Genomic DNA, 12,989 nt, shown 5'->3' on the forward strand with positions numbered 1-12,989 from the left:
AATTTTATTTTTCAATTACAGTTTACATTCTGTATTATTTTGTGTTAGTTTTAGGAATATAGCCTAGTGGTTAGAGAATCATATAATTTACTAAGTGGTCCCCCTGATATTTCAAGTATCCACCAGGCACTGTACATAGTTATTACAATATTATTGACTATATTCCCTATGCTGTGATTTATATCACATTGACTATTTTGTGACTACCAGTTTGTACTTCTTTAAAAAAATTTTTTTTAAATTGATTTCAGAGAGGAAGGGAGAGGGAGAGAGAGAGAGAAACATCAATGATGAGAAAGAATCATGGATTGGCTGTCTCTTGCAAGGCCCACACTGGGTATTGGGCCCGCAACCTGGGCATGTGCCCTAACCAGAAATCAAACATTGACTTCCTGGTTCATAGGTCAATGCTCAACCACTGGGCCACTCCAGCCAGGCCCAGTTTGTATTTCTTAATCCCTTCACATTTTCACCCAGTCCCCCAATGTCCCTCCACTTTGGTAACCATTAGTCTGATCTCTGTATCTATGTATCTCATTATGATTTTAATTTTCATTTTCCTGAAGACTAATGAGGGTGAATACCTTTCTATGTATTCACTGGATATTCATATATATTATATTGTAAAGGATGTATTTAAACATGCTATTCTTTTTTAAAAATTGCATCATGTCTGAATTGAGTTGTATGAGTTGATGTTATGTCAACCTACCTAAGCTAGAACTACTCTTCCCAGGATTCCCTTTCCTGCATAGTTCTGGTTGGGGTGGCCCAATAGAGAAAATTTGCAGATGTGAAGCAGCAGACTTCTTTTTATTTGTAGAAGGTTGAAGCAAGGCGGGAGGGAGGCACTCTTGGAGATCACACACATTTTGTTGCTTATTTGTTGGCAGCAGTTGATTTGTAGCTTCTTTTTGTTTTTTTCAGGCAGACTTTCTCTTTATCGTGCACTAAATCCTGGGCTAGGTGCATGTTTGTCTTCTGTTATTGGTTGAATTATGACCCTGCAAAGAAGATATGTTAGAGTCCTAACCGTCAGTACCTCAAATTGGGCCTTACTTGGAGGTAGGTTTTTGTAAAATTTGAATTTATTGGGGTGACATTGATTTGCAAAACCATACAGGTTACAAATATACAGCTCAATAAAAAATCATCTGCACACTGCTTTGTGCTCCCATCACCCCAAGCAAAGTCTCTTTCATCCCCATTTCTACCCCCTTGCCCACCTCCCCCTATTCCCACCCCCTTTCCCTCTGGCTATCACCACTCTGTTATCTATGTTTTTGTGTGATATATGTATGTATATGTGTGTGTGTGTGTGTGTGTGTGTGTGTGTGTGTGTGTGTGTATTTATTTTTATTTATTTTTGCATAATTCTTTCACCTTCTTTCATCAACTTCCCCAACCCCCCGCCCCTCTGACAGCTGTTTGTTTCTTGTGTTCATGCCTTTACTTCTGTTTTGTTCATCGGTTTATTTTGTTCATTAGATTCCACATGTAAGTGAAGATCATATGGTATTTGTCTTTATCTAACTGGCTTATTTCACTTAAAATAATATTCTCTAGGTCCATTTATGCTATCACAAAAAAAAAATTTAAAAATGGAACTCCCTTTTGACTCAGCAATCCCACTTCTGGGAATATGTCATAAGAAACCTGAAACACTAATTTGAAAGAATATATGCATCTCTATGTTCATAGTGTTATTTCTAATAGCCAAGATCTGGAAACAACCCAAGTGCCCATTAGTAGATGAGTGGATAAGAAAGCTGTTTTACAGTTTACACAATATAATATTACTAGGCCATAAAAAAAAAGAGAAATGATTTTTAAAGAGGTCATGAAGCTAAAATAAGGCCATTCGAGTGGGGTTCTAATCTAACACAATTGATGTCCTTATAAAATAGGAGAATTTAGATACAAAGACAGACATGCATACAGAGAGAACGCCATGTAAAAATGAAGAAAGAAATCGGAGTGATTCAGCATAAGCCAAGGGACATCAGAGATTGTTAGCAAACCACCATAAGCTAAGAAATAGGAGGCATGGAATAGTTTTCTCTCTCTGCCCTCGGAAGGAGCCAACCCTGTTGGCACCTTGATCTCTGACTAATAGCCTCTAGAACTAAATATATTCTTTTATAAGCAACCCAGTTTTAGTACTTTGTTATGACAGCTCTAGCAAAGTGATACATCTCTCCAATCACTGAAGTTGGAAGCTTCAAAGTAGTGAAATATTCACAAAGGTTCCTGTCTGTCCTTGAGGGTTCTAACCTAACCTTGCAGGTTTATCCTTGATTCTTTCTTTTCACATCTGACTTTCCTCCCCAACTGCTTAACTGCTGACACCAGGTTCTAGTATTGGGTGCAGAGGCAACAGCCTCACAGAGATAGTTGGCTATTACTTTTGTGGAAGTCATATAATAAAACCTTTCTCTACACATGCGCGTACACACATACATATGTACACACATACATCCAATTGGTTCTGTTCCTTTGATCAAGTCCTGATTGATACAGAATTTTTTAAAAATACATTTTTATTGATTTCAGAGAATAAAGGAGAGATAGAAACATCAATGGTGAGAGACCCATTAATTGGCTGCCTCCTGCACGCCCCACACTGGGGATCCAGCTGAAACCTGGGCATGGGCCCTGACCAGGAATTAAACCATAATTGAGCCATGTTGGTTGGGCAATATACAATTCTTTAGTTTCTGCTGAAAAATTTATTGATAATAGCTATTATAATAGATTTCATAGCTGTAATAAAGATAGGTATTATAATAGATTTTAGAATAGATATAATAGATTTTAATCCTATATAATAAAGAGGTAATATGTAAATTGACCGTCACTCCAACACACAAGATGGCTGCCCCCATGTGGTCAAAGATGGCCATCCCCATGTGGACACTAGATGACTGCCACAAGGTGGCCGGCAGGGGAGGGCAGTTGTGGGCAATCAGGCCAGCAGGGTAGGGCAGTTGGGAGGAACCAGGCCTGCAAGGGAGGGCAGTTGGGGGCAACCAGGCCTGGATGGGAGGACAGTTGGGGGGGGGACCCAGGCCTGCAGGGGAGGGAAGTTGGGGGGGGGACCAGGCCTGCAGGGGAGGGCAGTTGGGAGGGACCAGGCCAGCAGGGGAGGGCAATTTGGGGCAATCGGGCCAGCAGGGGAGGGCAGTTAGGGGCGATCAGGCTGGCAAGGGAGGGAAGTTAGGGGTGACCGGGCCAGCAGGGGAGGGCAGTTGGGGGTGACCAGGCCTGCAGGGGAGGACAGTTAGGGGCAACCAGGACGGCAGGGGAGGGCAGTTGGGGGCAATTGGGCCAGCAGGGGAGGGCAGTTAGGGGTGATCAGGCTGGCAAGGGAGGGAAGTTAGGGGTGACCGGGCCAGCAGGGGAGGGCAGTTGGGGTGACCAAGCCTGCAGGGGAGGACAGTTAGGGGTGACCAGGCCAGCAGGGGAGGGCAGTTAGGGACAACCATGCTGGCAGGGGAGGGCAGTTGGGGGCAACCAGGCTGGCAGGGGAGGGCAGTTAGGGGTGACCAGGCTGGCAGGGGAGGGCAGTTATGAGCAATCAGGCCAGCAGGGAAGGCAGTTAGGGGTGACCAGCCCTGCAGGGGAGGGCAGTTGGAGGCAACCAGGCCAGCAGGGGAGGGCAGTTAATGGTGACCAGGCTGGCAGGGGAGGGCAGTTGGGGGTGACCAGGCCGGCAGGGAAGCAGTTAGACATCGATCAGGCTGGCAGGGGAGTGGTTAAGGGGGATCAGGCTGGCAGGCAGAAGAGGTTAGGGGTAATCAGGCAGGCAGGCAGGCGAGCAGTTGGGAGCCAGCAGTCCTGGATTGTGAGAGGGATGTCCGACTGCCCGTTTAGGCCCAATCCCGGTGGAATCGGGCCTAAATGGGCAGTTGGACATCTCTCAAGGGGTCCCAGATTGGAGAGGGTGCAGGCTGGGCTGATGGACAGACACCCCCGCCACGCCCCGTGCACGAATTTTGTGCCTCGGGCCTCTAGTATATATATAAAATAAAGGGTGGCCTGTGGATATTTTTTAACTCAGTAAAAGCAGAATATTTATATTAATTACATTTTTTTCTCATTACAATATAGTTCATAATAATTAGTGGCAAATAAATATATTATGGATAAGAAAACAGCCATTACTCATAATCCAAACATCCCAAGAGAACCTTTACTAAAATAATATTTCATTGTTTTTGTTTTTTCGTATTTGAGATCATTTGGTATATACAACTTAAGTCATAACCCATTTGGATCATAAGCATTCTACTTCATCATAAAGAAATTATTTTAGGCTATTTAATAAATATAATACTACTAGAGACCCAATGCACAAAGTTCATGCAAGAGTAGGCCTCCCCCCAGCTGCTGGCACCGGCTTCTCTTTGGCACCCGGGACCTGAGCTTCCCTCCAGCTGCCAGTAGGCACCTGGGACCTAGGCTTCCCTCCGGCCACTGGCAGGCACCTGGGACCTGGACTTCCCTCACAGCCCCAGCTTTGTCTGGAAGGTTGTCCAATCTAATTAGCATATTACACTTTTATTATTATAGATACCATATAGAGTTAGTAGAATTTTCTAAAAATTTTCTTATTTTTAGATGGCCTTTTAAGATTTGATCATTATAAATAATGCTTTAATGAAGAAATTTCAACATGAAAAAATTACATCATGTCAGAAATTTTTTTATATCACACATTTCAAAGTAGAATTACTTAGGTAAATGTACACATATGATTAAAACTTTTAATTTACATTTTCACATTTATTTTCAGAAACTTTGTCTCAATGTATATAGATATCTCTATAATCCTATATAATAAAAGGGTATTATGCAAATCGACCAAATGGCGGAATGACCCGTCACTGTGACGTGCACTGAGCACTCAGGTAGTCGAGCGGTTAGGGGCGATCAGGCAGTCAGGCATGCAGAGTGGTTAGGGGCAATCAGGCAGGCGAGTGGTTAGGAGCCAGCGGTCCCAGGGATCAGGCCTAAACTGGCAGTTGGACATCCCCCTAGGGTCCCAGATTGCCAGAGTGCGCACGCCTGGCTAAGGGACACCCCCCTCCTCTCCCCGGACAAGAATTTCATTTACTGGACCTCTAATTTCATAATAATTTTAAAACAACTGATAAAAAAAAAAGTCTACAGGCCAGCCTTAAAACTACAGCTAAGTTTCATGAGTGGCTCAGAGCATTGACGTGTGTTTCTAGCAGCTGAGATAGGCAGAGTAGAAAGGTGACTTCAAATTTCTTCTTCTTTATATTGTTTTCAATTGCATTCTGGTCAAGGGAAGATCATATGGAGAGACTGACTGACTGTGCTGTGTGTGCCTTATTAACAGTCTTGTAGATGATATTCTTTGCATTGCATGGCATCCGTTCTTTGAAAAACAGGTAGATTTTCTCTACAGATATAGTACTAGTGCTCTGTAAATATTAGCTATCATTTAAAATTAGTTTCAAGATTAATCTGAGGTGTAGGGTACTCTTTGAGTGGCCAATTTATTAATTATTATTATTACTATAGGCCCTATGCATGAAATTCGTGCAAGAGTAGGCCTTCCTTTCCCCGGTTGCCGGCACCAGCTTCTCTCTGGCACCCATGACCTGGGCTTCCCTCGCAGCCCCGGCTTTGTCCTGAGGTCCTCTGGTCTAATTAGCATATTATGCTTTTATTATTATAGATTATTTGTTAATCCTCACCTAAAGATATTTTTGCCATTGATTTTCTTTTTTTTATAGAGACTGGAAGTGAGGGAGGGAGGAGGGGGAGGTGGAGGAGGAGGAAGTGGGGAGAGAGAAAGAGAGAGAGAGAGAGAGAGAGAGACATTGATGTGAGAGAAACATATCAGTTGGTTGCCTCTTGCACATGCCCAGGCCAGGCTAGGGATGGAACCTGCAACTCAGGTATGTGCCCTTGACTGGGAATCAAACCCATGACTCATCAGTGCATAGGCCAACATTCTAACCACTGAGCAACAACAGCCATGGCTTGAGTGGCCATTTTAACTCAATTGATAAAAATCTCTATTTGTCCTTTTTCATCAATATGACTATCAAAAAACGCCATATAATTAGGTAAGAAGATATATAATATCCATGAAAATGATATATTTTCTATAGAAATCTAAGAACCTGCAAGCATATGTACCCAGGAAATCCTTTTGGGGAATGGACATTAATGATATTGTTGGAGAGTATTAAAGACCTCTTGGGCAAATGAATGTATGTGATGTATTCTTGAAATAGATCACAGAAATTGCACTGAGCTAAGAGATAATGAAGGCAGGGCTTTTTCTTATCTGGGCATCTATTAGTTGGCTTATGCAGTTAAAATAAGACACTATTCTGACAAGTCATTTTTAAAAGATATGAGTGATAGAATTGCTTTGCTGGTCCTAATTCTGGCTAACAAAGGGCCACTAGCTGGTGAAATGGAAGTGACTGAAACCTTGGGATAAAGCAGCTTTTTATTATGACAATTTAAAGAACTTGATAATTAGTGAGTAATAAAATAACCATTTATGTGCATATTATCTGAATTTATTAATTATTCACTTTTGTTTAGGAGTCAGTTCTTTCTCTGGTTTTCTAAAACTGCCAAATGCCAATATGAAAAATATTAAGTTAGCAATAACAGTTTGATAAGTCAAAAATAAAGGAATGGAGCTATTTATTAGGATAGTACCTCCTCCTGATTTTATGTCATATCTAATGTTTATTTTTACAATTCTGTTGCCTATCAAAAGTGGATTTCTTTCTACGTTTTTAATGAATAATCTTCATGTCTGTAATTTCCCCTCCTTTAAACAAGAAGGTGGCCATTCATTCTCACTGGGATGCATTATTTTTCAATATAGAGATCATTGTAATGAAATACTTTGGATTTTGGAGCCCCATACAGAGAAAAGAAAATCAATCAATGACTTGATTTTTATTGATATGGAAAATAACGATTTGAGAAATATATGTATATATACAATACTAGAGGCCCGGTGCACGAAATTCGTGCACAAAGGGGGGTTGTCCCTCAGCCCAGCCTGTACCCTCTCCAATCTGACATCCCTCTCACAATCCAGGACTGCTGGCTCCCAACTGCTTGCCTGCCTGCCTTCCTGATTGCCCCTAACCGCTTCTGCCTGCCAGCCTGATCACCCCCTAACCACTCTGCTGCCAGCCTGTTTGCCCCCAACTTCCCTCCTCTGCCAGCCTGGTTACCCCTAACTACCCTCTCCTGCAGGGTTGATCACCTCCAACTGCCCTCCCTTGCAGGCCTGGTCCTTCTCAACTGCCCTCCCTTGCAGGCCGGTGCCTCCCAACTGCCCTCTCCTGCTGGCCATCTTGTGGTGGCCATATTGTGTCCACATGGGGCCAGGATCTTTGACCACATGGGGGCAGCTATATTGTGTGTTGAAGTGATGATCAATCTGTATATTACTCTTTTATTAGATAGGATAGAGGCCTGGTACAGGGGTGGGGGCCAGCTGGTTTGCCCTGAAGGGCGTCCCGGATCAGGTGGGGGTTCCTTTGGGGTGTGGGGCGGCCTGAGCGAGGGGCCTGTGGTGGTTTGCAGGTGGGCCACGCCCCCTGGCAACGCAAGCGGAGGCCCTGGTATCTGGAATTTATTTTCCTTCTACAATTGAAACTTTGTAGCCTGGAGCGGAGCCAAGCCTGGGGCTCCCTCTGAGGCTGGTAGCCATTTGTGTTGGGGTTATAATTGAAACTTTGTTGCCTTAAGCAGGTGGGCCCGGCCAGGGTGTGCGGAAAGCTTTGCTTCCCCTGTTGCCGGTGGCAACCCTGGCCTGCTCTCTCAAGCTCCATTCTGCTGCCATTTGTTTGAATTTGTTTACCTTCTATAATTGAAACTTTGTAGCTTGAGTGGAGGCTTAGGCCTGGCAATGGCAGGCGGAAAGCTTGGCTTCCTCTGTTACCTAGGAAACCTTGCTCTCTGTGGCTGTAGCCATCTTGGTTTGGGTTAATTTGCATGCTCGCTCTGATTGGATGGTGGGCGTGGCTTGTGGGTGAGTCGGAGGTATGGTCAATTTGCATATTTGTCTATTATTAGATAGGATAATGGTAGGGTGATTTCTATTTCAAAATAAATGTTGAATTTGTAAATAAAATAGTACTTTACCTTGATATAATGCTTTTCTTTCCAAGAATTTGAATTTTTCCCCAATTTATTTTTATCATCACTCTGTGATATAGATAGATAAGAAGAGGTCAATATAATTTAATGATTAACATTCTAAAGGGAGAATGTATCTTTGGGAAATTTTATTTGAAATTTGAGAGAATATATCTTTTTGTCTCTTGCCAAGAATTGTGAAGACCATAAAATATATTGAAGCATATTCGAATATATAAAAACCCAGGGTCCATAACAACCAACCAAAGGCTTGACCAAACACCCGAAGTCAGTCCTGCAGTCAGTGCTGTGTTGCCATGGTGACCCAGCACTGACTGCTGCCAGTGAAGGCACAGCGACCCAGCACTGACTGCCAAGGGGGCTGCGGATCAGGCCCGGAGAGAGGCCCGAAGAGAAAGTCAGGGTCTGATCCACAGCCTCTGTGGCAGCTATTGATCAGCCGTTGCCTCTCTCTTTCTCTCCGGGCTTTGCCAGTAGCCACGCCTGTTTCTCTCTGGGCCTCCACAGGAGCTGCTGATCAGCCCCGCCTCTCTGATCAGGCCTGGAGACACTGACTGGCATAGAAACTGACCAATCAGAACCAACTCTGGGTGAAGTGTGAGAAGCCAATGGCTGCCTAGGAGGCAGAGCTTTTGATGCTGACTGGCATAAAAACTGACCAATCAGAACCAAATCTGGGTGAACCAAGGGGTCCCTGATTGGAGAGGGTAAAAGCTGGGGTGAGGGACCCCCCATGCACGAATTTCGTGCATTGGGCCACTAGTATAAATATAAGTTTATAGTGTATGTATCCCTTTTTTCTTAAAAACAATGTTTATAACACATAGGATAAAAAATGAAACACATAAAAATACCATATGCTTTGTTTTATGACTGTAGATGGTGTGATATGTCATCATACCTCTGAAAGCCAAGCATATGTCTATAGTAAGCCCTGAAAGCATAAAATAAACTTAAATACATGCCATGGTGAAAGTAGTACAGAGAGAAGAATGTCAGCAGACTTGATGGAGTCCTGTTAGATACAAATAAGGAAGATCACTAAGTCTATTTAAGATAATAGTTTTCTGACAATTCAAACGCTGTACATGTAATTCTCATTGAAATCATATATTTCATTGAAGATTATATACTAAAATATTAATAGATGTAATCTATTCTTGTAGAGATTATAGATAATTTTATTTCCCTATTTATAGTTTGTAGTATGTTGCTATTTTTTATAATACTTTAATATTTTATAATACTGTATTTTCCGGCGTATAAGACGACTGGGCATATAGAAGATTTTCCTGGGTTAAAAAGTCGTCTTATACGCCGGAAAATATGGTACTCTAATAAGAAGAAACATGTTTTAAAGAGAAAAAATGTTTTTGTAAACTCTCAGAAAATTACTCATAAGAGTAATCCAAACAATTCATTTACCAGACCATGGCATCAGAGAAAATAAAGATTATTTGTTGTGCTTTTAAGTTATTTTTCTTATAATTCTTGTGTGTTTAATGACAGGATTTTGATCCATCAGTCATGATTTGTTTGGTGCTCTCTATGTTATTAACAGTTTAATATATGTTGTGGGGCAAAAATAGGGAATGTTAAATCATGGAGCTTTCTTGTAATGAGCATAGCATCATTTTTTATAGACAAAACATATACACACTAAAAATTAGAGAATAGCCAAATGCTAAACTGCATTGCTGAGAGTGCAAAGAGTAGAGAGATCAGTCTGGAACAGCCTGAGGTTTTTGTTTTGTTTTGTTTTGATTTGAGCTTGGCTTTGAAAGAAGTATAATTAAGGAGCCTTGAAAATCAGAGCATGGATTACAGCACGGTCAGTAAGGATTTGTCATCAGTCTTGTGAAGTAAATTCTGTCTTAGGAGAATTAGTCTGGACATTAGCCATTGAGTAGGGGCAAGACTTGGGGAAGAGTGGCAGAGGAGACTGGTTGTCTTTGAGTTCTCTTCTCTCTCTCTCTCTACAATAGGAGAACCCTGGGATTTCTTAGTGGCGTACATGGCCATTTATTCCCTAGCTTTCCTTTCACTAAACTCTGGTCATGTAGTATGTTCTAGCCTGGGGTTGTGAGGGAAAATGATATATGATAGATACTTTCAAAGACTTGTCCTTAAACGAAGGGGCTGGGCTGCTTATTCCCCCTTCTTTTATCCTGCTGCTGTATAGGTGAGAGAAATGGTCTTCTATCTTTTAAAAAATATGTTAACTCAGATTTCTGTTTCATGCAGCTGAACCTATATCATAACAAATATCAAGTTTGGTATGTGAAAGTAGAGTACAGCACATAACAGAAACTTAGATGCGTTTGTTTGATAATTTCAAGTATACAGACATTACAGAATGAAAAGGGAGTTACTTTTTTTTTATGGTGTGGCAAAACAGTGGCAAATATACCTGGACAGGCAGATTATGGACCAAATGAGCCAATAACTCCAGGGGAAATAATGAGAAAATTCAATGTCTATTGGTTGCCTCATACCTGGTTTAAAAGGTCCTACATCAGAGGAGGCTCAGGCTAGATTCAGTTAGTTTGCAAGCAGAAATGGAAGGAAATATAACTCTGATGAGGGATTCAGTGTCTGAGGCAATCTCAGAAGACTGTGGTTTTGGTAATATGGGCCCTTAAAGGACTAAAAAAGTCAATTAATTTTATAATCCAAATTCAAGCAATTATAGAACTGTCAGTTTTAGCAAAAGATAAGAATAAGGCCCCAAATCTTTTCAAGCACCCCTGTCAGTCTAGCTGCAAAGATGCAATTAAGAGTGTTGCCCTACTATCCAAGTCTCATTTGGCTTCCAGTAACTCAGTTGGCTTGCCAGAGAGTGTTGTAGGCAGAGTAGAGAGGTAGTGACTAAACTGTCCGTCCTGAAGCCTTGGAATGATCTGTTGAAGAAATCTTTGTGCTTTTCCCTTAAAAACTAAAAGACTATAAGCCTAGTAAGTTTTTGAGGGAATATTATTGCCAAATAATCCACATGCCAAGCCTACAAAAGCCTATGATTTTTTTTTTTTACCTTAAAAGCAACTTGCATATCTGCAAACCTACATTGGTGGAAAGTAAGTTGTGAAAGCTGTGCAGCTTCACTTCGGTTTTGTCCATGGAGGATAATGGACAAGAAAGAAACCCCCAGAGGGCAAAAGCATAGGCCTGTGAGGAAAATAGACAGGTGGATAGCAGAACTGAAGTCTTCTAGATTGGTTAATGGATACACGTATGAGCTCTGGGAATTTTCACAATATGGGCCCATATGTTTTTTTTCAAATTTAAGATTAATTTTTAATTTAAGTATACACATTATATGTTTTATCTCATAAAAACGTGCCCTATATTAAATAATTATAAAGATCCATAATATGTAAGGCTTTCAATCTAGTTTATTCATTATCATGAATCCTTTTTTGCCCCTGAACCTGCCTTTGTTTCCTCTCCTAAAGCTTGATGCAGAATATAACTGCCCCCATGGGAGGAACAAGAAATCAAGGACACAAGGGAGACCAGTGGCAGTTATCCTTGATGATGCCAAAAGGCCCACAGCACCATGACCATCTTATTCAAATGTCAATTAGAAAAAATAAGCTATATGAGCAACCTGCATGCAGTTTTTCCACAGAAAGTGTATTCCATATAACTGCAGACATTAGTTAACTGGGTAGTTTTTATTGCAGTTATCTTGTACTCTTCTACCATTGGGTATATTGGGTAAGACAACTGCTCTTTTTTTGGTAGGTGGAGGAGACATAAATGACTAAATCACATCTGGACCTGATTTAAAGGAGTGCCTAGCACTGAAAAAAAAAAAAAAGGATTTTGATGTAATAGAGTAATTGGATAAAAGCTTGAGGTGGTGTCCTTTGAGGTCTGGGTGAGTGCGTTACATATATTGGCAGAAGTGTGCTATGCCACTCAGGTCTCTCTCTTTCTCTTTCCCTCTCTTAAATTTTTATTTAATTTACTGGGATAACATTGGTTAACAAAATTATATAGGTTTCATAGCCAAGATCTGGAAGCAGCCCAAGTGCCCATCAGTAGATGAGTGGATAAGAAAGCGGTGGTACACACTGAGTGGCCAGATTATTATGATCTCTGAACGCATAATAATCTGGCCACTCAGTGTGTGTTTGTGTGTGTGTGTGTGTGTGTGTGTGTGTGTGTGTGTGTGTGTATGGCCCGGTGCATGAATTCGTATTTGTGCATGGGTGGGGTCCAGCCAGCCTGGCCAGGGGGAGGGGACATGGGCAGTTGGCCGGCCTGCCTGCTGGTCGAACTACTGGTCGAGGGAACAATTTGCATATTAGCCTTTTATTATATAGGATATACACTGAGTGGCCAGATTATTATGCATTCAGAGATCAGAATAATCTGGCCACTCAGTGTATTTGTACAATGAAATGCTACTTGTGAGCATTTCATTGTGGTTGTGAGAAAGAAGGAAATTTTACTTTTGCAATAGCATTGATGGATCTGGAGAGTATTATGCTAAGTGTAATAAGCCAGTAAGGGAAGGACAAATATGGTATGATTTCACATATATGTAGAATCTAATGAACAAAATAAGCTAACAAACAAAATAGAATCAAGTCTCTTTTTAAGAGAGCTTCCGCAGAAAGAAGTGCAGTCAGCTGTAGCACCTTTGAGGTCCATCAAAGTATTCAAGCAGAGAACATGCTCTCTCTGACTCTGTCTGGGCAAATCTAGCCAATGATTGAGCATGGTGGGGGTTCTAGGTGCTAGCCATTGCTGCTCAACATAAGACTCATGCAAAGGGCAATTTTTGGCTTTATAGCTCCCTGTTGGGCTGG

At 41.6% G+C, this 12,989-nt stretch overlaps 2 long non-coding RNA genes across 2 annotated transcripts in view; one reads left to right on the forward strand and one right to left on the reverse strand.

The window, feature by feature from the left end:
- The window catches only part of LOC307104966, a 65,056-nt gene extending 63,993 nt beyond the window's left edge, over positions 1-1,063 (forward strand). The window contains exon 4 of the long non-coding RNA XR_013813962.1: positions 928-1,063. This is a non-coding gene — a long non-coding RNA (uncharacterized lncRNA). The remainder of the gene's footprint in view (positions 1-927) is intronic.
- The window catches only part of LOC307104965, a 544,872-nt gene that overhangs the window by 368,318 nt on the left and 163,565 nt on the right, over positions 1-12,989 (reverse strand). The gene's annotated exons all lie outside the window — the stretch shown is intronic.

Source organism: Cnephaeus nilssonii, assembly GCF_951640355.1.
Source record: "Cnephaeus nilssonii genome assembly, chromosome: 9".
In the NCBI taxonomy this organism is placed as follows: domain Eukaryota; kingdom Metazoa; phylum Chordata; class Mammalia; order Chiroptera; family Vespertilionidae; genus Cnephaeus; species Cnephaeus nilssonii.